This window comes from Mesoplodon bidens (genome assembly GCF_964165515.1).
Source record: "Mesoplodon bidens genome assembly, contig: HAP1_SCAFFOLD_92, whole genome shotgun sequence".
Classification (NCBI taxonomy): Eukaryota; Metazoa; Chordata; class Mammalia; order Artiodactyla; family Ziphiidae; genus Mesoplodon; species Mesoplodon bidens.
The window spans coordinates 342,681-367,687 of NW_027672608.1; the positions used below are offsets into that span (position 1 = coordinate 342,681).

General features: G+C 35.9%; 1 pseudogene across 1 annotated transcript; it reads left to right on the forward strand.

The window, feature by feature from the left end:
- Positions 1-248: 248 nt before the first annotated feature.
- LOC308609911 (dual specificity protein kinase CLK4-like) lies at positions 249-20,642 on the forward strand (annotated as a pseudogene). The gene is made up of 14 exons: positions 249-441; positions 1,208-1,273; positions 5,277-5,375; positions 8,121-8,244; positions 9,296-9,386; positions 9,783-9,849; positions 12,798-12,914; positions 13,007-13,173; positions 13,380-13,474; positions 13,725-13,854; positions 16,625-16,707; positions 19,519-19,598; positions 20,321-20,411; positions 20,492-20,642. The product of its transcript is annotated as a dual specificity protein kinase CLK4-like (transcript).
- The last annotated feature ends 4,365 nt before the right edge of the window (positions 20,643-25,007 follow it).

Here is a 25,007-nt window from a genome sequence, read left to right on the forward strand (position 1 = left end):
CACCAAGCTGAGAATTTATCCAGAAGAATGAAAAGAAAATGCATTAAGGTCTCACAGTGTTATCATTTAGTACTAGGTGTGTATGCCACTTAGAATCATCTGACATACCAGTGGGATAGTGCCTCCATGCCTTGGGAACCATTACCTATGAAGATTTTAGAACCTGTATGACCCCATGTGCTGGTTTTTTTCTATTTAATTAATATTAATGTGAAATATTTTATTTACTAAATATAACCGTCTGTAAATTCCACAACTCACTTTTCATTTCCATTAACAGATGAGGCATTCCAGAAGAACTCACTGCCCTGACTGGGATAACAGAGAAAGCTGGGGACATGAAAGCTACAGTGGAAGTCACAAACGGAAAAGGAGATCCCACAGTAGTACACAAGAGAACAGACATTGTAAACCACATCACCAGCTTAAAGAATCTTATTGGTAAATTACGCTTGAACTAGTACCATTTTAACACTAATAGTTGTAATGACTTGTCATTAGCTTATATAGCTTTCATCTGTCAGATTGTTTTATAAATCAGTCAACAAATACTCATTCAGAAAATATTTACTGAGTGCCTCTTATATGCTAGACACTGCTGTGAATAGAACAGAGTTCCTACTCTCACATATCTGTGTACATTTGGGAGCTGTAGGAAACAGTTGCTGGAGTCCCAGCCGCCAGTAATATAGTTGTGGGAAATGAGACACACGAAAGTTAAGTAAGTGATTAAAGGACCAGTGAGTGCCTTTAACTTGTATGTAGTAGGGAGAGCTGTACATTGGGGCACTTATTTAGGGTTCCACAAATGAGAGCTAATGAAGGGTCGGGAAGAGTTCATCCAGATGGAAAAATAGCATGTGGTGTGTGAGAATGTTAAAGTGTGTTGGGGATTAGTTGCTTATACTGTATTCTACAGGTTATATTTGTAGATAAGGCCAGTGGATATGTTTGGGACTTTTAGAAGCTTGGCTGTTGTAAGAAGGACCTCATTAAAAATTTCCAATGGCATGTGTCCTGTTCTGTTGTATTCTTACCAGTGTAAAATTTGGAGGTACTACATTTATATAGAATTGAAGGAATTTTTCAAGTTCCTAAATGATTAAACAAAGCCTAGGTGAATAGAGTTTCTTTCATTCTGTCCTCCGTTAATTTCCCTTTCTCATTTGTGTTTGGTGGTTCTATGTTTTCTCCTTGTTTTGTGCAGATGTTCCACTGGGACTGTTTGCCAGATTGCTTTCTAAATTAGCCAACTGGCGTTATTTAAAAAACAGTATGCAATTTTTTTCCTTCTCCATGGCAAAACAGACTTGTTCTGTAGAACAGTGAGCTTGTTGTTAATCAGTGCAGACTAATCATTCTTCACACACTATCATATGGAGGGAAGAGGGAGAATCTATGCCAGGATTTCAATGACCTGAGCTAATTGATGTATTATACAAGAATATCTGTACCCTATATTATGATAACTACAAAATACTCTGTAAGCCTTAACATATAGTACTAACCATTCATGGATTTATTATGCATTGTATGTGTCGAAAGGAAGTGATATGAATGATGAACAGTTATTCATATTCACAATTAACCACATCAAGATGATACTGAGTCAGTGCAATAACCACTAGGCCAATAGTTTCTTCTTTGATATTGGCACCAGAGATGTCTGGTGCTAATTGCTCTCCGTAATCTGGAGTAATCTAATAGTCTTTTTCAAGATTCAAATCTTCATAAGAGTTTTTCTTTTGTAAAATTATTGGAAAAAAAATGAAAAATACAGAAGCATATAAAGAAGGTACTCTTGGTAGGATGCTAGTCCCTCATTTGGATGTAAAGTTATTTCTTCTGAAAAATATCTTTGTATACAAATCTTTGCCTCTGAATATTTCCTGAAAATAGGTTCTAAGAAGGGACAGTTTCAAGTGAAAGGGTGTGAACTCTTATAAGGCAATTGCTACATATTCACATATTTTTCCACATATTTTTCTAGAAAGTTTGTACCAAGTTACACTCCCTACGACATGCTGTCACTAGTCTTGTGTATTTTGAAATGCCAAGAATAGTGTTTTCTTTTCATTTGAATGTTTAAATTTCTGCTGAATTTGTCCTCTGTCATGTGCTTATTGAACACTTGAATATTTTTTTAATTGAAGTCTAGTTGATTGTGAACATTATTTTTGTATTCTTAGCCTATTTTTTCTATTAAAGCATATTTTTCTTATGATTTATCAGCGCTTTTATTGTATATCAATTATCTTACCTTTTTTCCTATATATTTCAGAGTGTCTTTTCTTTCTGATTTGTAAGTAGCCTGTGAATTGCTCCCTTCCTACAAGCTTAATCAATTAATTCTACACAGGAAGACTGATGTGGCTGTGAACACTGTGAACACATTTTATATCCTTAAATGTCTTGTTGTAACATAGAGTATCAAGCCTTAAACCAGTGATTCTCAAACTTTAGTGTGAATAGAATCACTTTGGAGGTATGTTTAAAATGCATATTACCAGATTATTCAGTGAGTCTGACCTGGGGTCCAGGGATCTTCATTTTTAAAAATTCAGTATTTCGATATTGTTAATAAACAGACCACCCTTTGAGAAACACTGTTTTAAGCCCTTTAGCCTGGCATGCAAGATTTTGGATGATCTGTTCCCAGCTTATTTATTTGCCTATGTTCCCCTATGTGAAAATTGCTCTTGCTGAAATTGTCTACTTACTATTTCCTAAGTAACATGTAGACAAACTCATCTCTAAACCATTCTGGCTAAAAGTACTCTATAAATGTAAGATGGTCATATGCCATTTTTCTTTCCTGGCACTTCTTCTACTTCCTACTTTATCCAAATCCTGATGTCCCTATAAGATGCAACTCTTCCCTTCTTTTTCACGAAATCTTCCCTGACCATTTTAAGCATTATGAGTTTTTTCTCCTAAGCACTCATATCCAGGCTTTCGGCATTTCCTGCATGGTTGAGTTTTGTTTTATTTTTGTGTGAGTAATCTCAAATTGAACAGTTATTTGTTGGCAGGGATTTTGCCTCATATGTTTTTTATCTTCCACAGGACCTGTGTGGAAATAGAAACGAATGCCCATAGCCTCATTAGTCTTGGCTGTTTTAAAGAACTACAGTGAAATATTCACTGGACATTCAGTGACTATTTTTAGAAATTCAATCAGTCTGTTCATCCTATTCACTCTGTCCATATAGCCTTTATAATTCTGTAGACTTTGTTTATATAATCTCTAAGGCTCGGTTGTTGTAGGCTGAAGAGGTCGTCATCTTTTTAGTTTATCCTCATAGTATTACTTCACTCCATGTTTGTTATTCTATAGATTATTTATGGATTATCAGCAGCTCTAATTTCATGCACTAGTCCCGCTAAGGATTATTAGTGTTAGAGTTTTCCGATACATTTTAGACTTTTATGGGAAGGATGTCTTACAGAATTAAACAGATGCCCTTTAGAGTATGGTAATTTCTAGTTTGACGTATTGTAGATCTCTCCCTTAACGGTTCCAAGCAACTGATCAGATCCCTGACTTAGACCCAGATTTAGACCCTAATATCCTGAGTTGTTTCTCCAATGGCTAGAACTTAAGGCTGACACTGGGGAAAGGGGGTTTCTGCATCTCCCCAGCCTGGATTTGATGCCAGCCCTGTTGAGTAGCAGTTTTAGAGATGCTTCTCCTTTATTTTTGCATAAACCAGCCTCCTGAGAAAAAAGAATGACAACATATTCTGGGAAAAAGAACGAGGTTAGTGAGGGCAGTCTAGTTAACATCTGTCACTCCATTACTTGTCAGGATTATTTTAGCTGGTGTGTCTGACTGGGCAGGTGTCCCCTCTCTCCCTCAGTGCTCCACGTGCATCCCTCTTGAAGCTTCCCACTGTTGGAAAGGATACTCATCCCAGGTAGAGAGGGGTACAGGAAACTGGTTCAGTTGACTCTGTCTTTTTCTTTCCATCAAATCAAGGCTGCTTAACTGGAATCCATTGACTTCCTGAGGTCCATGATCTCTGAAATTCCTTGCCAAGTTTTGTTTACGCATTTGTGCATTTCTTAGGGGAGAGGGTCCATACCTCTCAATTAGATTTTCAAAGGGATCTGTAGATTCATCAGTTAAGCACTATGGGGCTTACCTGGTGGTGCAGTGGTTGACAGTCCGCCTGCTGATGCAGGGGACACAGGTTCGTGTCCCGGTCCGGGAGGATCCCACATGCCGTGGAGTGGCTAGGCCCATGAGCCATGGATGCTGGGCCTGCGCATCCGGAGCCTGTGCTCCACAACGGGAGAGGCCACAACTGTGAGAGGCCTGCGTACCGCAAAAAAAATAATAAAAATAAAAAAAGAAGGTAAGCACTATGGCACTAGATGATGCTGTTTTCCCTGAATTCTTGTTTATTTCACAAGCAGGAGTGACAGGAAATTCAAAATGCAAAGGGAAGTAGGGTGTTGGGAAATCCTAAGCAAGCAATGACAAGAACCTTTTCTCATTTGAGGGGCATATATTTTGGATATTTTTGGCACATGAAGCAGCCTTCAAAAACTGTGTTGCCTATTTCTCAGAAAGATACAGGAAGCTCGAAATAGAGGAGAGGAGATGGAATAGGTGGTGTGTATAATAATACTGGCACATACAATAGGATTTAGAATGTGCTCTACAACCATGGCAAATCGTTTTCCTTCTAGGGATCTCAGTGTAGTCATCTGTAAAATGAAAGGCCTGAAATATATTTAAGATTCCTTTTAGCTCTAATACACCTTTTGTGAAAGAACTCTGTGTGCCAGAGATACCTAACTTACATTAAGAAGGAAAGGAATCCTGTTTTGCCTGCCTCATGTTGTGTGTGGCTCTGCAAAAAGGAAGAGAGCTTAGTTACAGATGCATATATCATAAGATTGATGAATTTCAGAAGAGCAGTTTTGTGAATTTTTGGTCTTAAATTTCACCAGAAGGTAAAGGGACACTTAATCAAGTAAACACTGAATATGTTGAATGATTTCACCCAAAGTTTGTTCCTTCATAGCAGTATATATTAATAGAGATATATGTACCCATTTGCTTGTTGGTTAAAGTAAAATTAGTTAAGTTTTGTGAGTTAAGTATAAATTCTAATTCATCAATTTGTATTTTTTTCTTTTATTGAGTTAGCTGTTGAAACCAGGAATTCTTGAGAGAATGTTTTATTTTAACCACGTTAAAATGTGGTTAAACGTTAAAGCATTCTAGAATGAAGAGAGTAATTTTAAATACTTTAATGTGTTTGCAGTCATTATTTAGAAGCAAGGTTCTTGATTGAGAGATATTATCGGGACCGGAGATACATTGATGAATACAGAAATGACTACTGCAAAAGATATGTTCCTAACATTGATGAATACAGAAATGACTGCTGCAAAAGATACGTTCTTAACATTGATGAATACAGAAATGACTGCTGCAAAAGATACGTTCCTAGCATTGATGAATACAGAAATGACTGCTGCAAAACATACGTTCTTAACATTGATGAATACAGAAATGACTGCTGCAAAAGATACGTTCCAAACATTGATGAATACAGAAGTGACTGCTGCAAAAGATACGTTCCTAACATTGATGAATACAGAAGTGACTGCTGCAAAAGATACGTTCCTAATATTGATGAATACAGAAATGACTACTGCAAAAGATACGTTCCTAACATTGATGAATACAGAAATGACTACTGCAAAAGATACGTTCCTAACATTGATGAATACAGAAATGACTACTGCAAAAGATACGTTCCTAACATTGATGAATACAGAAATGACTCCTGCAAAAGATACGTTCCTAACATTGATGAATACAGAAATGACTCCTGCAAAAGATACGTTCCTAACATTGATGAATACAGAAATGACTGCTGCAAAAGATACGTTCCTAACATTGATGAATACAGAAGTGACTGCTGCAAAAGATACGTTCCTAACATTGATGAATACAGAAGTGACTGCTGCAAAAGATACGTTCCTAACATTGATGAATACAGAAGTGACTGCTGCAAAAGATACGTTCCTAACATTGATGAATACAGAAGTGACTGCTGGAAAAGTTATGTTCCTAACATTGATGAATACAGAAGTGACTGCTGCAAAAGATACGTTCCTAACATTGATGAATACAGAAGTGACTGCTGCAAAAGATACGTTCGTAACATTGATGAATACAGAAGTGACTGCTGCAAAAGATACGTTCCTAACATTGATGAATACAGAAGTGACTGCTGCAAAAGATACGTTCCTAACATTGATGAATACAGAAGTGACTGCTGCAAAAGATACGTTCCTAACATTGATGAATACAGAAATGACTATTGCAAAAGATACGTTCGTAACATTGATGAATACAGAAGTGAATGCTGCAAAAGATACGTTCCAAACATTGATGAATACAGAAGTGACTGCTGCAAAAGATACGTTCCTAACATTGATGAATACAGAAGTGACTGCTGCAAAAGATACGTTCCTAACATTGATGAATACAGAAATGACTGCTGGAAAAGTTATGTTCCTAACATTGATGAATACAGAAGTGACTGCTGCAAAAGATACGTTCCTAACATTGATGAATACAGAAGTGACTGCTGCAAAAGATACGTTCGTAACATTGATGAATACAGAAGTGACTGCTGCAAAAGATACGTTCCTAACATTGATGAATACAGAAGTGACTGCTGCAAAAGATACGTTCCTAACATTGATGAATACAGAAGTGACTGCTGCAAAAGATACGTTCCTAACATTGATGAATACAGAAATGACTATTGCAAAAGATACGTTCGTAACATTGATGAATACAGAAGTGACTGCTGCAAAAGATACGTTCCAAACATTGATGAATACAGAAGTGACTGCTGCAAAAGATACGTTCCTAACATTGATGAATACAGAAGTGACTGCTGCAAAAGATACGTTCCTAACATTGATGAATACAGAAATGACTATTGCAAAAGATACGTTCCTAACATTGATGAATACAGAAATGACTACTGCAAAAGATACGTTCCTAACATTGATGAATACAGAAATGACTACTGCAAAAGATACGTTCCTAACATTGATGAATACAGAAATGACTACTGCAAAAGATACGTTCCTAACATTGATGAATACAGAAATGACTACTGCAAAAGACACGTTCCTAACATTGATGAATACAGAAATGACTACTGCAAAAGACACGTTCCTAACATTGATGAATACAGAAATGACTGCTGCAAAAGATACGTTCCTAACATTGATGAATACAGAAATGACTGCTGCAAAAGATACGTTCCTACCATTGATGAATACAGAAATGACTGCTGCAAAAGATACGTTCCTAACATTGATGAATACAGAAGTGACTGCTGCAAAAGATACGTTCCTAACATTGATGAATACAGAAGTGACTGCTGCAAAAGATACGTTCCTAACATTGATGAATACAGAAGTGACTGCTGCAAAAGATACGTTCCTAACATTGATGAATACAGAAGTGACTGCTGCAAAAGATACGTTCCTAACATTGATGAATACAGAAGTGACTGCTGCAAAAGATACGTTCCTAACATTGATGAATACAGAAGTGACTGCTGCAAAAGATACGTTCCTAACATTGATGAATACAGAAGTGACTGCTGCAAAAGATACGTTCCTAACATTGATGAATACAGAAGTGACTGCTGCAAAAGATACGTTCCTAACATTGATGAATACAGAAGTGACTGCTGCAAAAGATACGTTCCTAACATTGATGAATACAGAAGTGACTGCTGCAAAAGATACGTTCGTAACCTTGATGAATACAGAAGTGACTGCTGCAAAAGATACGTTCGTAACATTGATGAATACAGAAATGACTGCTGCAAAAGATACGTTCGTATCATTGATGAATCCAGAAATGACTGCTGCAAAAGATACGTTCGTAACATTGATGAATACAGAAATGACTACTGCAAAAGATATGTTCCTAACATTGATGAATACAGAAATGACTACTGCAAAGGATATGTTCCTAACATTGATGAATACAGAAATGACTACTGCAAAGGATATGTTCCTAACATTGATGAATACAGAAATGACTACTGCAAAGGATATGTTCCTAGACGTTATCACACAGATGTTGAAAGCAGTTATCGAATTCACTGCAGTAAATCTTCAGTCCGAAGCTGGAGAAGCAGTCCTAAAAGGAAGTGTAATAGACACTGTTCAAGTAATCAGTCACGTTCGGTATGATTGATTTTGTTTTTATTTTGGGTGGATACTTATTTGTGTGTAAAAGCTCTTACTGAGCCAATAAGTTTGAAAAAGTTTATAATACTATATGAATATAATTGTGTTTATATTACTTGAATCCTTAAAGGAAACTTCCAAATTCTTACAACTTATCTGCATTTATTAGTTAGTCCTCATTTGCCCACATTTACTCATTTTCTGCAGACCAGATCATGAGGTTCTTGATTTTAATGTTAAAAATATTTTTATCTTTTATAACATAATCATATGAAAAGATGAAGCACCCATCTTTTCCTTCATCTTAAACATTTTTTACTTTAAAAGAAACCCCTTTTCCAGTACTTGGAGACAAATGTAGAAAGTTGCACTGGTGGATACTTACCCTGTGTATAGCACAATCTGCAATTAGTTCCATTGGAGTTCTGAAAGTGGGTGCTGAAGTGGAAATTATTGTCCAGAAAGCCTGCCCTTTTTTTTTACACTCATGAATCTTCACTTGTTTGCAGTAAACTATGAATTATTATTTTCCTCCCCAAGTTTTCTTCACTAGAACTATCATTGATTAGATCAAACATTGACATTAGCCTTTATTTTCCCCTTTTATTTTAATAAGTATGTTTAAAAATATTGCTAAGTATCAATTTGTACTAATCTTGACATTTTAAAGCATTTTCCTGCCAAACTAGACATTTCAACTCACAGCATAGGCTATTTTATAACGAGATTAATAGATCATGACATTGCATTCTTTAAATTTCAGACTTCAATTAAGTCAGTATTTTAGAGACAATTGTGTTGTTTTTTCTATTGCCACTTTAAGTAACTTATCTGAAAATCTTGCCATGTTTTTCTTCTGTAACATAAACTGTGTCCTGTGAATTTCTGGGGACTGAATTTGAAATTGCTCCTGCCAACTGTTCGTGGCCTGGTTCTTATCTGAATGCCTGAATATCTGCCCGCTGAATGAATTGCGTATTCTGCCCTGAATTCACTCTGCTATATTGATTGGCAGGACGATCTTGGTGCTGCCCACTTGCCGTTCCAGAAGAGCCACCAAAGGAAAAGATCCAGGAGTATAGAAGATGATGAAGAGGGTTACCTTATCTGTCAAAGTGGAGACGTTCTAAAAGCAAGATGTATAGAATATTTTTCAACACTTTTTAAACTTTGCAGACAGAATAATCTTTTTATGAATAGTTTGTCAGCGGGGGGCTAAAGAACTCTTCATTGTTTTTTTGTTTTTTTTTGTGGGTTTGTTTGTTGTTCTTTTGTATTTCTTCTTTTCTATAGAGTTTAAATATTTCTACTCTAAAGTTCCAAAATAATCAGTGGAATTTGAGATTAGAGCAAGAAAGATAGCTCTATCTAAATTATTTTTGTAGCAGCTGAAAATAAAATAATTTGAGTGCTGGAACCTTAATTATGCTTTAATAGAGAGCATTTGAAAAAATTCCACACTTAAGCATTCATTATTTGAATAACTGATAATTTGTACTCAGGTACTTACACTTCTTTCTCCCCCCTCACTTTAGATGAAATCGTGAACACTTTGGGAGAAGGGACCTTTGGCAGAGTTGTAGAGTGCATTGATCATGGCATGTAAGTTTGTTGTTTTTCTTTTTTGAACATTCTGATATTTTTGGTGGAGAAGGATCCATAATTTAGATGAAATGGAATTTAAGTGGTAGCTATGTGTTTTCCTGGGAGGTATAAGTATTCAAAAGTTCTTGGACTGTGTATGATTTATTTACCATAAGTATGGATTTTGACCAAGAATGTTGAAAATTTTTATCAGATGGAGTTCATTGAAATTAATGTCTGTGTTCAAGTGAAGACTTTCCCAGAACTTAGGTCCTTAGCTTTCTATAAGAGATTTGGAGTGCTTTACCCTACTTTTGAATTGCAGAGACAATAAATTAGCATGTCTAATCTTCTTGGTTCAGAAACTTTTATTTCCAAAGGATAATATTTGCACGTTAGGGTTAGCTTCTCAAACTATAAATAAATTATATTACTTGAAGCCTACAGAATAAAGTCCAGATTCTTTAACGAGTTATACTAAACTTTTTGTTATTTGACCCTCTCTGCTTCATTTTCATGTTTTCCTCTAGGATCTCTATTCTGCGGTTGCAAATTTTTTTGTAAGTGAACGTCTTACAACAGTTTAGTGGAAACTGCACATTTCTAAATTGACATCTCAACTTTTCATCATAAAATAGTTGAGGATGTAATTTCCAGCTTATTGTAAATGGAGATTTTTTTTAAAAAAAACATATCTCTCTTTCTAAATATGTTTGGGGGACTCTAAATACAGTAGCTTGATACCTCCTGTCATCCATGAACAAACTTTTCTTGAATACTTAGAAATGCTTTATCTTGAACTTAAATTTTACTTCTCTTTTCATAAAGAATATTATCCTAAGTGTCTTTTATTATCACCCTTTCCTCTCTATGACAAAAATGTGAACATAAAGTAAAATTTTAAGATATTTTGAAATACTTTGACTTAGGAAATTTGCTAAGAATTCCCATCTATTCTTCACCCAGATTCCACAAATGTTAACATTTTACAGTGTTTAATCATTCTCTATATTTACATGTTATATGCATTTTCAAGTTTTGCCAGCTTATCTACAACCTGGTTCACATTTCACTAGTTGTCCCATTTAGGTCTTTTAAAAATTTCTTGAAGTTCCAAGACTTGAGTATTTGAGATATTCCAATGAATAGTATTCAATTGATCAAGTAAAAATCTGTTACAAATTTTGATACTTATTAGACCTAAAATATACAATGTAATTGAAAATATATCTTTTATTGAGATGGTTGGGGCCTTTGAAAAATGAGTTCCTGTGTCCATAGATAAATCTTACTGTTTTAACATTAAGTTTCCATTTTTCTTTTTTTTAATTGACAAGTAATATGTAAGCTTATAAGTTTAAGGTGTATAATGTTGGTTTGAACATTTATATACTGCAATATGATTACTATAGTAGCATTAGCTAACACCATTATCCATTTTTCATTTTTATAGCTATTAGCACTGTTCATTTTTATAGCTTATTAGCAGTTAGAAAACTTGTCCATATGGTGAAATAGATGAGACTAGAAGAAGATTTGTCACAGCAGTTTTATAGTAATTCTTTTAAGTCTGGACATATATGCTATACATCATAGGGAGATAAATCATTAAAAATTTATTTTGATGATTATATATCAGACCACAACTTCACTGGGACCTTGTCAAAAGAAATGAGTTTGGAATCGGTTTGCTATCCAGCCACTAGAAAAATTTTTGCCTCAAAGAATTTTTTCTTTCTTTTTTATAAACAGCCTGGTGCACAAACCTTGCCATATTAATTTCACGTGCATGGGGTTCTCTTTTGTAATGTGGGAAGGCCATAGTGAAAAATGCAGGGTTGACTGCTGGCTTGTATTCAAGAAGATCAGGTTTAGAAAAGAGGACCGAAGGAAGCTGAAGATTTGGAAATCCTTTTCCTCAAAATCATTTACGGCTTTTTTTTTTCGGCCGCGCCACATGGCTTGCGGGATCTCAGCTCCTCGACCAGGGATTGAACCTGTGCCCACGGCAGTGAAAGCTCATGTCTTAAGCCACTGGACCACCAGGGAATTCCCTCTGTACTTTTTAGGAAGTACTACAGATGCCCCGGTCTAAAACACGCTACCCTACATTGTTGCTATTTATACCTATTCGCATCCGTGAATGCACTAAACATTTTTTTGGCTTGATGACTTATTGCTGGTGTCTCCTTTGCCAGAATTATCTAACAAACTGATAGTTGTCTTTCTTCTCTGAAGAAGTCTGAGCTCCCCTAACTCTGATGGTTAGGTTCTTTCTTCTCTCTATTCCTTATACCAGGCACTTCTAACCTAATGATAAGTTGTTCAAGTGTCTGTCTTTTCCATTAGTCTGTGAGGTACATGGAACAAGCTCTTTCTAACAGTGATTCCAATGCAACATCTGGCACATTCGGTCTAGCCTGGCGAATGAGTGAATGTTTTCAGCAGTAGTATGTTCAAGGTTTATAATTTTATCCTTTTTTTTAAAAAAAACTACTTATAAAATCTAGGTAAATTTTAACTTTTGGAAACAAACATTAACGTTCATAAGTATTAAGAGAAATCATCACTCTGTATAATGTATATTTTGTCAAAATGTTTTGAAAAAAATGTTTATAGATCTGCTATAATATACCCTGAAAGATTATTTTAGGAAAATAGCATAGAGTGATTGGTACTTAACAAGATGATGCTTTAGAGCAGGGGTCCCCAACCCCTGGGCCGTGGACTGGTAGGAACTGGGCCTAACAGCAGGAGGTGAGCAGTGGGCGAGTGAGTGAAACTTCATCTGCTGCTCACCATAGCTTGCATTACCACCTGAACCATCACACCCTCCCCTCAACCATGGAAAAATTGTCTTCCATGTAACCGGTCCCTGGTGCCAAAAAGGTTGGTGACAGCTGCTCTAGAGGATGCATGTCTTCAACGCGCTTCTGTACATTTACCATTTTCATTTTGTTTTTAAGGGGTGGCATACATGTCGCAATGAAAATCATAAAAAATGTGGGACAATATCGTGAAGCAGCTCATTCAGAAATCGAAGTATTGGAATATTTAAATAGTACTGATCCCAATAATGTCTTGTAAGTAAGAAACTTGGAACTGTGATCCATTATGTTACATGAAATAATCAGAATTCTGTGAACTGAATTATTTGTATTCTGATCTGTTTCAGCCGATGTGTCCAGATGCTAGAATGGTTTGATCATCATGGTCATATTTGTATTGTGTTCGAACTCCTGGGACTTAGTACCTATGATTTCATTAAAGAAAATAGCTTTCTGCCATTTCAAATTGACCATATCAGGCAAATGGCATATCAGATCTGTCAGTCAATAAATTGTAAGTATACTTGTTAAATTTTTAAATACCAGTAAATTAAAGGTTTTATTGGACAAGCAACATATCAAACCATTGTCACTAAAAATGCACGTTGCAAGTAAAGATGAAACCACTTTTGATCCCTACCTCTACTACTAATTCTCCTTTCCCCCGGTACAGATTAAATTTGTAAGTGAAACTAATAATGTCTTTTTGTTCTTTTGTAGTTTTGCATCATAATAAATTAACCCATACAGATCTGAAGCCTGAAAATATTTTATTTGTGGAGTCTGACTATGTAGTCAAGTATAATTCAAAAATGGTAAGTTACACTTGTTTTAATTTTGGTAGTTGTCTTTAAAATTAATTTAGCTTGGTGATCCTTGGATGAGGAATTTTACCTTTGAGGCTTATTATATCCTGACGTTTAACCCCAAAAGGGTAATCCTTTGCCTATCTCATGGGGTTATTTTGAAAATCAAAAAGAGAATTCATGTGCAAGCCTTTTGGATAGTGCTATAAAATATTTCATATCTTTATTGATCTTTGTGTTTACTTAACTGTATCTCTAGAAACGTGATGAACGCACACTGCAAAACACAGATATCAAAATTATTGACTTAGGAAGTGCAACATACGATGATGAACATCATAGCACTTTGGTATCTACACGGCATTACAGAGCTCCAGAGGTCATTTTGGGTTAGTAGATACCAGACTTCCTGATATTTTAATTGAAAAAGAGATATTTTGTTCTCTATAGCTTTTATTGGGGGGCAGGTAGTTGGGGGATAGCTGTAATTTTCTTAGCAGTGTACAGAAAATGTTTTCTGTTTTCATGAAAGCTGTCTGGACATTGCTATAAATATTTTTCCTGAGTGGGAAAAATGTGATATCATCTGTAAAGATATTCCAGGTGGTGGTTCTTTTTGAACAAGTCAGTCTTACAAGATCATAAGAGAACAAGCTGTATTGGCTAAGTCCATGACAGCAGTGTGATTTTGAAGCGATGTGGGCACCTCTTTTCGTCTCATCACAAAGCATGGTGCTGGGGAAAATGCTAAAGATTTGGCTGGCAGACATCTAGATGTAGGGTGGATGGAGGTTAAGAGGAGAAGAAAGAGGGGCTAGTCTAAGAGGAGAGCTTCTTTGATCATCTTTGACATGGGAAAGCATGGAAAGGAAAATTAGTTAAGGTGCAGGGTTTTTCAATATTAATAAAAGGGAACTCAGTGAGGGAGAGCACATCTTATGCCTCAAAATTTAAAAGTTCGAGACCGAGTCATGTTGATAGAGCAAGGAAGTCAGGGATGGATTTGGGGGCTTGGAGACAGTGGGAAAAATTCAGATCAGGTGATATTGGGAGATAGGTAAATGGTATAAGCATATTACTTTGCCAAAAGTAAGTTTCAACCGAGGTTGATAGTAAAACATCTTTGTGGAATCAGTCTTTTCCACTTTTTACCTTTTGTCTAAGAGGACTTGGTAGTTGAGAATATGAGTGTGAGAGCAAACTAATGATGTTTACCTAGAGTAAAGAATTAGTAAAAGGGACAGGAAATTAAGAATAGTTTGTAGTGCTGGCTAGTTGAACTTTCCATGATGGTAGAAATGTTGTATATCTGCACTATCCAACATGGTAGCCATTAGTAGCCACACGTAGACTACTGTGTACGTTCAGTATAGCCAGTGTGACTGAGGAACTGAATTTTAAATTAATTAAACTTTTCGATTTAAATAACCACATGTGGCTAGTGGCTACCACATAGGATAGCACAGGTTTGGAGCTCATCTTTGAGATTGATGTTACTAGGATTTCTGCTTAGTATGGTCTGAAAGAAGCTGCTATGTTGCAGTAGTTTAGAAAGTGTATTCATGGTTGAGGTCTGAAGGCTGCAATGAAGGTAAAAGAAAAGAGTGTGGGAGGAGATTGTGGACAGATAGGTATTTTCAGAGCTTAAAAAGAGATAACTTGCTGTGTTTTATCAATTTTAAGAAGATTTTTCTCCACATTTTAACATGTGAGGAAACATAGGACAAAACGGCATTTTTTCTTGGTTATTGGTTCACAAAACAGTGGTGTATCTTACAGTTAGTTAATGGCCTCCTCCTAGATTGTGTAAGATACAGTGATTCCTAGTAATAATACAGTCCCATGTGTGGCCAGGCTGGGGATAGTTGATATAAATCTGAAATTGGGGTTATTGGTGTTTAGGAAAAGAAATGAACAGATGGGAAGATTAGAAGGGTTCTTTGTGTGTTTGTGAAGTGTTACTCCTGAGGATTAAGGCAGAATTAGGTTGAAGAGGAAGATGTTGTCAGGTGCCACCACTGAGGAGGACAGTTGGTCTCATGACTTGGGTGTTGGTAGTAAACAGAAGTTGGTAAATGTGAATGATGTGAAATTCCAAAGAGTATGAGAGCTGAGCCATAAGAGAATGAGGTAGTTTACAGTCACTTGGGAGAAAGCTGGACTGGGAGACAGGAGTGGCTGGAAAAGAAAACTTTCATCTTAGATCCAAGCTCTATCATTTGCAGATTTTGTATGTGTTACTGTAAGTAGAAACCATGCTCCATTATCCTTTTGTTCAAGTGATAAGTACCATGAGGGTTAATAAAAATGGCTAAATCATAGTCAAGTTCCTTGAATATATTGTTCCTTCCCTTGTCTTTAAATTCAGTAATGTTACTGAAAGTAATTGAAATGTCTTTTAAAGTAGGTTTTATTTGTACATTATTTTTTTATTAAAAACTTAATCTATAAAAGGTTAAAACATCTGTATGTTTTAGGTTTACACTTTTCCTTTCTAAATAGATAGAGACTTAAGGCTAGGTGTTTTTTCTTTTCTGAATAATGTTACTATTGAGAATTCTGAAGGAGAAAATATATGATCATGTATAGACAACCTGAAAGTACATATATAGATACCTCTCTATGTGAACTTTAAATATCTGTATAATTCTGCTTATGGGTGACACTGCTTATAATATCCATTATAATTCTTACATAATTTATGTGACACTACTATTTCTTTTAATGGAAGAAATAAACTCAGATATCAAGCTGATGGTAATTGATAAGGGGTTAGTAATTACACTCTGAGGATAATTATTGACCTATGTTTGCACTAATAAAATGTAAAATTTCATAGAACAACCGTTAAGTGGGTATAACAGTGCTCCTCATTGCACAAGCAATTCAGAGACTATGGAATATTTGCTAACCCCTCTTACTTTCCATAAAATGCCTCCTCCCCCAGGTTAAAATACTGTAATTTGATACAAGAATATGGAGGACTCTGAAAGCATACTGAATAATGTTTGGTATAAAACTAAAAATGTAAACCCTGAATTTACTATCATATTCTCCTAAATGGGCTATATAAAGAGAGCACCCACATAGGAAAAGATATTGTGTATTGGCAATTAAAAATGGTTGCATAATAAAATGTTTGGTTTTGTTTTTAAATAGCTTTAGGTTGGTCTCAGCCATGTGATGTTTGGAGCATAGGTTGCATTCTTATTGAATATTACCTTGGTTTCACAGTCTTTCAGGTATGTATTTAGTAAATGTTACTTACTGATTCATAATGAGCTTTAATGTTAAAGGCATGTTAAAGTTTTTGTTTCCATATTGGAAAGTTGCCATAGTGTCATTATTCTTAAGATGTAAACTTCCATGTGCAAAATAGTCATCCTTCTCTAAAACCATAGTCGAATGAAATACTCTCAGTGAATGGTCATAATTCATTCTGCATGTGGAGCTTTTAAACACGTGGTTCATATTGACTTCATATGATCCATTTTATTGTGATGCTCCTTCATAAATTTACATTAGTGTTACTATGGTCAGTTTTAATTCAGCTCTGGTTATGTTGCACTTTTATTAAAAGAATTCAGAAACAGTAAGTTGTATTAAGCATGTATGACACCCTAGGCACATTTCTAAGCACTATGTGTATAAAAATGAAAAGACAGCATCTCTCTCCTCAAGGAAGACATACACAGGATAGACATGGGAAAACGTACAGTACAATGTGATACTTGCTATAATGGAACAATGTAGAAGGGAACCCAGAAAAGGTGAACGGTTAAGTTTCCTTCGAGAAGGCATCACTGAGGAATAGGGAGTTTAATCCAAGCTATAAGGAAGAGTAAGAGTTTGTCAGAAAACTAGAGTGTGTGATGGCCATATCAGGAAGAAATGGTATTCATAAATGCAAGAGGCATAAAGGAAGCTACTCTAGTTGAGGAAGGATGATTAGTGCTGCTGGAGTGTCTTGGATAAATAGGAAAATGGTGTCAGTAGGCAAGTACTGATACATAGTGGACTTGTTTGCCATAGAAAGGTATTTGTTTTATCCTAGGAGTCAGTGGTTTCCAAATGTAGACCGGTCTAAAATGAAAATGATTTTGTAGGGTTGCCGTTCTGGCTTTCATTTAGAAATTATCTCTCCTCTTTTTTTTTGGTCTTAAAATGTTCTTTCTATGAAATGATAATAGTTATTGGCTTACTTGGCAGAACAAAAAGGAGAAAATGTTATTTAGGTCTCTACTTGTTTTCCTCATAATTTTGCTTATGTCGGAAAACTAAAAGTCTTGAAAGCTTCAAGTGGTGTAACCATTGGAGAACTTTAAGAGGGTTGTGATTTGATCAAGGTGTGTTGTTGGATGTTGTGAGGGTGGTTAGGAAGTTCCTGGCTAAAACTGTCAAGGTTGCTTTGAGGTTATGGCAATGCAGGATGAGGAGGGAGGAAGCTGTGATGAATTATAAGTCACTTAGGTGGCTGTTGCAGAATATATGTGTTCACTGCTATGGGGCACCTCACCAAACTTCTGTCTACTCCGTAGAGATCTGTTAAAAGTACTCTGAGTTTGTAGACAAGTTTGATATCTAGAACGTAGCTGTCGGACATTTCTCGGGGGTGGTGTCTGGTTTTGTGGTAGTAAGCTATAGGGTCAAGGAAAAAGTTGAGCACAGTGCATGCTTTCTTCATTCTGACACATATAAAATCCTTCAGATGGTTTTATGATTGTAAATCATTCTGAGATCTTAAGCGTCGATTATTAACTTTGGTGTGAGATGTGGTTTATATTTTAATTCCACCCTCCAAAATAGTCTTCAACTAAGGAACTTTTTGAAGATAATGGAGCTTGTATTATTTATTCCTGTCATGACTTAAGAACATTTTGAAAGCAGTGTGCTAGGCACAGTAGTTAATGGATTTAAAAAGCATTGCACATAGACTCTGCTCTTCAGAGCAAGGATTGGCAAACTATATCCTATCTGATGCCTGCTTTAAAAAATGAAAAAGAATATGTGGTGGAGACCATCTGTGACCATCCAAGCCTAAAATATTTACTATCTGGTCCTTTATAGAAGAAGCTTTCCAGCCTCCGCTTAGGAGTCTACCATTTAGTTTAACAATTTATTCTACTTTAGCCAAAGCTCTGTTACTGTGTAATTTAAGAATATGAGTTTTGAGTTGGGTTCACAGCTCAGGTTTCCTCATTGATGAGCTATATGAGCTTGAGCTAGTATCTTAACCTCTTTGAAAGTTATGTTCCCACATTCCTAGCTCAAGGTTGTTGTAAGAATTATTGGGACTGTATTTTTATTGTCTAGGATTAGTGTTACAAAGTTGCTATCCATTGGGTAATGGAGGTTAGTTAAGCAACCGATAAAATGAGTAGCCAGGTTTTTGGTAATCTTCCCAGTCATCCCTCAGTTAAACAGTGCAAGTAATACAAATAAGGAAAAACTGTTCTGTTTTACATTAAACAACTTATTCGAACATTGTAAATCAACTGTACTTCAGTAAAATATACTTAAAAAGTTGTTCCTCAATCAGCTATACAAACCTTACCAATTCATTTCAGAAATCAGACAATCAGTGTAGCTCATTCAGTTTTATTCCATCTTTGAAGTAGAGTGTAATATAAATTGTATAGATGTCTAATCTAGTCCTTTTATGGAAACACTATTTTCTTTTTTTTTTTCTTAACATTTATTTATTTACTTTTTTGGGGGGTTTACATTGGGTCTTCATTCCAGCACGTGGGCTTCTCTCTTGTTGCGGTACGTGGGTTTTCTCTCTCCACTTGTGGTGTGTGGGTTCCAGAGTGTGTGGGCTCTGTAGTTTGTGGCTCGTGGGCTCTCTTGTGGTGGGCAGGCTTAGTTGCCCTGCAGCGTGTGGGATCTTAGTTCCCCGACCAGGGAGCGAACCCACGTCCCCCGCATTGGAAGGTGTATTCTCTACCACTGGACCACCAGGGAAGTCCCGGACACACTGTTTTCTTGTGTTATCCTTTTATGTGCATGTAGGGAAATGGAAAGTGCTAAGTTTCTTTTTCCTATTTTTTTAGACTAATGATGATAAAGAACACCTGGCAATGATGGAACATATATTAGGACCCATACCAACACACATGATTCAGAAAACAAGGTATGCTTTTTAAGATTAAAGTCCTTATTGTGTACATGCAGTGGCCTATATTCAAACTATAGAAAACCCATCTTTGTTGTTATTGCTTATTCCAAAGACTGTAGATTTTGAATTATTTTTCATGAAGTCAAGTTTTTGAAAAGTAATGCAATATTTACTTTGTGATCCAGTAAATAAAGTGGTGTTTTTATACTCAGGTTAACCTTTGCATAAATGTTTTCCTAGGTTGATTTAAAAATAATACATAGAGTAGTAAAACGAGCTTGATTTTGGAGTCCTATCTAAATTTGAATTCCAGACTGTTGCAAACCACATGTACGTCTTTGGACAAGAATACTATAAGTGGTTTCAAAACATAGCTTCACCGCAGAAGTCATCCAGGGAATTGTTAACGATTTCTAGCCCCATTCCAGATCTAGTGAAATCAGAATTTACAGGAATGGATCTAGGAACCTCTGTTTTTGAAGCTGGCATTGTTTCACATATGGTACAACTTAGGTGGGATACTAAAACTTCAGAGGGTACAAGATTAGGAAAAATACCATATAAGGTATCCAATATAATTATTGCTGAGATTTTTAGAAATTGTATGTTTATGTATATATAGAGAGATGTCTATGGTTCCATATTTTCCCCCAATCCCCTGTTTGGGGCAGGGTAAGAATGTGGGTTTGGGGTTTCTTTTTTTCTTAAAATTTAATCCAGACTTCACTTTCCTATAGGAAACAGAAGTATTTTCATCATAATCAGCTAGATTGGGAGGAACATAGTTCTGCTGGTAGATATGTTACGAGACACTGCAAACCATTAAAGGTAAAACAAAAAAACCCCAAAAAAACCTGTTTTAACTATTTTTTATTGTCTTTCTTAAACAAAGTCATTTCTCCCCTCAGGAATTTATGCTCTGTCATGATGAAGAACATGAGAAACTGTTTGACCTGATTCAAAGAATGTTAGAATATGATCCAGTGAAAAGAATTACCTTGGATGAAGCATTGCAGCATCCTTTCTTTGACTTATTAAAAAAGAAATAAAATGGAAATCAGTGGTTTTACTATACTTCTCTAGAAGAGATTATTTAAGACTGTGTCAGTCAACTCTAAACATTCTAATATTTTTATAAACCTTAAATTATTTTGTACAGATAAGTGTAAATGCTGTATGTTTTGTATCAATTGCATAATTATCTTGTTAAGCAAATATGGTCTTGATAATGAATGAAATATAAAAGCTAAAATTAATTTTCCTTTTTTGAGATTAATTACCATTTTTAAAGACCTTTGGAATATCCTTTGCGTCTAGTGATTGATCTTGCTTTTTTGTACATGGAGGTTGACTCTTGGAAGTGATTTTTGTGTTTTGTTTTTTGTTTTTTTTGAGTAAAAGGAAATCTTGACTACTTCATTCTTAAATGAATATTCTTTATTTACCTCAAACTTTCCTTAACTTTAAAAGATTTTTCTGTAATTGTTGAACAGGTAATAAGTATTATTAACTTTAGGTAGGCAGGTATTAGAAACCAAAACGCATAGGAACTGTTTGCTGTTGGAATTTCATTAAATTGTAAGTATTGTGTTCTGTTTCATTGGTTGATGTCAGTGGTGGTAAGTAGCATTCATGGAAAGACATCCAACTTGTGCATCATAATAGATTAATAAAACCACATACACACTTCGTTTAAGATTAAAGTCTACCTGGAAAGTTAGCTTGGAAAGTCCTGTTTTCCAATGGTTATTTATGTAGTTAGTCACAAATGTAGAAATAGGAATTCTGATGACTGAGGTTTTTGTTTTTAATGCCAAATCTTCAGGAGTCTAGAAATTGTCCAATGTCTGTCTCCTTACCATATGAAGTATAAATACTTAAACCTCAGCCTTTGAGACTTTATGGTTATTATTAAACAATTTGTATTTATGTTACTGTTTACAGGAAAACAAAAAAAAAGATGATTTGATCGGAGAACACTTGGGAAGAAAACTGCAGAAGTTTCCAGACCCTGATTGGTTAACATAATGAACTTTTTGTTTGTCTGTAGGTATTTTTTTCTGCTTACCTATTTACACATGAAAAACTAAGTGGTAGGGTCTTCCCTAGTGGCACAGTGGTTGAGAGTCCGCCTGCCGATGCAGGGGACACGGGTTCGTGCGCCGGTCCAGGAAGATCCCATATGCCGTGGAGCGGCTAGGCCTGTGAGCCATGACCTCTGAGCCTGCGCGTCTGAAGCCTGTGCTCCACAACGGGAGAGGCCACAACAGTGAGAGGCCCGTGTACCACAAAAAACAAAAAACAAACAAACAAACAAAACTACATGGTAAATGTTAATTTAGTAAAAAAAAAAACCCAAAACTATTGATCAGTCTGCCAGGTAAAAATATTTTTTGTTGTAGAATTCATGATTGCTTATCCAGATAAAGTTTTTTGTTAAAAGTATTCCCATTTCTGAAGTGCATTACCAAAAATTTGAGTTTCATCTGCATTCTGAACATAAGATGCATGTAATTTTTTGGTATGACAAATGGTGATACCAAGTGGGTTTCTCTACGTGATCCGCTGGTAGCATTTGCACATATAGTAAAGCTATGTTCCTGACGTTGACTAGGAATTTAAGAAAGCTGAAATAAGTTTTGCCATAGAATCACTGCCTAAATTATTCTTAGGCCTCTGATGCAGTCCACATATAGTTCAACTATGTTATATGTTATAAGGTTTTTTTTTAAAGGAGCATTTGATGTAAAGAAAAGGTTTTTCCTTAACACAGCAATCTCGTTATAGAGATTAAGAAGTCAGCCATCCTTTATTTTCCTCTCCATTTCCATACTGCTAGTGCCACTGTACTACCGAAGCCTCCTGACCTTTCCCTACAAGTGCTCCAGGTTCCCAAATTAATGTTTACTTTCTCCCCCATCAGAAACTCATTCCTTTGGAGTAGCTGATCTCAGGATATAGGAGGAAAGAAAACTATCCACACTCTTTCTTACTAAGAAGTTAATGATTGCTAACCCCTTTCCCTGCTGAAAAGTATTTACATTCTTCACTAAGGGCATTTGCTAGTTCCCAGGCCCAATTCATGGAAGTTTAGGAATTAAAGTGAAACTTCAGTGAATTAGGTAGGATAGAAGAAAAGTTTAGTGGTGAGGATGGTACCTCTGGTATCATATGAGTGTCTCCTGCTAACCTTCCTTCCCATCTTCTGTGAACTCTCAGGTTCCTACTCTTATTTGCCTTTTTCCTTGTACTTCTGGACTCAGTTTCTGAAAGCACCAGGTTTTTATTTGACAGTGTTGGGAGCTACAGCACTAACAGGAAAGGTTTAGAATAGCCAGTGTATAAATATGGATCATTTGTAACTGGGTATTTTCCCTCATGATTTGATGTCTCATAATTTACTATTTCTAGAAATTCCATTGACGTCAAACCTAGTTTTAAAAGTGCAGCTAAATAGGTTATTTCCAGTGTTTTCTGCTACTGCTTATTTGCTCAGGTGTTCTCATCCATGCATTCATCAAAATTTTTGGAGTAGACGAATAAAATTGACTTATGCAGTTGACAGTAGAAAAATACCCAGTGGAGTTTTGTAGTTTGTACAACTGAAAACTATTCCTCTGAATAATCTTGAAGGGCTTGATGCTAGAGAAATTAGAAATGACTCAGCCACGACTCCTGATAATTGCGGCTGAATTGTGACTTAAACTCATGTATCCTAGATTCTAGCATTGTGCCTTCTTGTGATAATACACCTTACTGAGTTAAAAACTTCAGTTTGATTCTTGTTCATGGTTCTGTGAAATGGGATGAAATGAATGTAATGGCTAATAGTTTAATTACTTGGATTCCATTTTTCTCACGTTTTTCTTTAGTAGTTGATACATAGCTTCAACCATCAAAATGGTTAAAATGGTATGATAATTTGAAAATATACTCTGTTTTAAGTAGATAGGCAGATAACCTATATTTAAACTTACCTTGACATCCTGGAATGAAGAAACACTTTGTCAGTTAGTGGCCTGGCTTTTTAACTCATTTCCAGTTTGAAATTTCTGATTCCCACAAAATTTGGTGCAAGTAAGTTATTTTAAATTTAAACATCCAAGGACTTCCAGGGTGGTGCAGTCATTAATAATCCACCTGCCAATGCAGATGACGCAGGTTTGAGCCCCAGTCCGCGAAGATCCCACATGGCAGAAGCACCTAAGTTGGAGTGCCACAACTGTTGAGCCTGAGCTCTAGAGCCCGAGAGCCACAACTACTGAGCCTATGTGCTGCAAGTACTGAAGACCGCATGCCTAGAACCTGTGCTCCTCAAGAGAAGCCACCGCAATGAGAAGCCTGCGCACCGCAACGAAGAGTAGACCCCACTCACCGCAACTAGAGAAAGAGCACACACAGCAATGAAGACCCAACACAGCCAAAAATAAATAAGTTTTTAAAAATTTGTAAAGTTGAACATCTAGTACTTCGTTTAACAAGCTGCATTTTCAGGGAATTCCATAGTGGTCCAGTGGTTAGGGCTCTGCTTCCACTACAGGGGGCACTGGTTCAATCACTGGTCAGGAAACTAAGATCCCACATGCCAAGCAGCCAACAACAAAAAAAGGCAACCTTTTCAAATAGAACAGAAGAATTCATGAGTCATTAACAGTATTAATAGCGTCAGTAATTGTTGGCTTAGTAGATTGCACGTTTGCAAATAAATAGGTAGAAACAAATTTAATTCTTAAAAGAGTTGATCCAATTAGTTGGTTAATTGGTTTTATTTTTTTCCATATTTCATAGAGGGAAGGTAAAGTTTTAAGTCAGGTTGGCTTTACAACTCCTTGGCCAGTCTAGCCTTTGCGAACAGTTTTATGTTAGTGATTTTTTAAAATAACATGCAAAAGTTGAATAATGAACCTCTAAATATATATAGCCCAGCTTAAAAAATCAAAAGCATTTTGCAAATTTTGTTTCATCAGTTCCCCAACTTATTTTCCTGTTGCATTTAAGTACAAATGTCAGATACCATTTCATCCATATTTCTGTACTGTATATCTTTTACCATGAGTTTCTAATGCGAGTATCACACCTAACAAAATAATTCCTTATCTGGTAGGGTGTATAAAGTTTCATGATTGTCTAAAGAGTTATTTTAAGTTAGTTTGAATCAGTACCGAGTCAGGGTCCACACATAGCTAATTTGTCTCAGATCTCTTAATCACTATGTGCCTTTTTCTCCTCTTTTTATTTCTTTGCTAATTGAAACTTGGTCATTTGTCTTTAGAGAATTTCCCATATTCAATATTTCATTGCAGTGGTGTCCTTTCCTCTAGTCCCCACTTATCCTGTAAACTGATAGTTAGTGAAGTTTTTTTAATAGTATTCCTTCTGATAAATACAGAAGGGATTTTAGAAATACACTGTGTTGCTACTCTT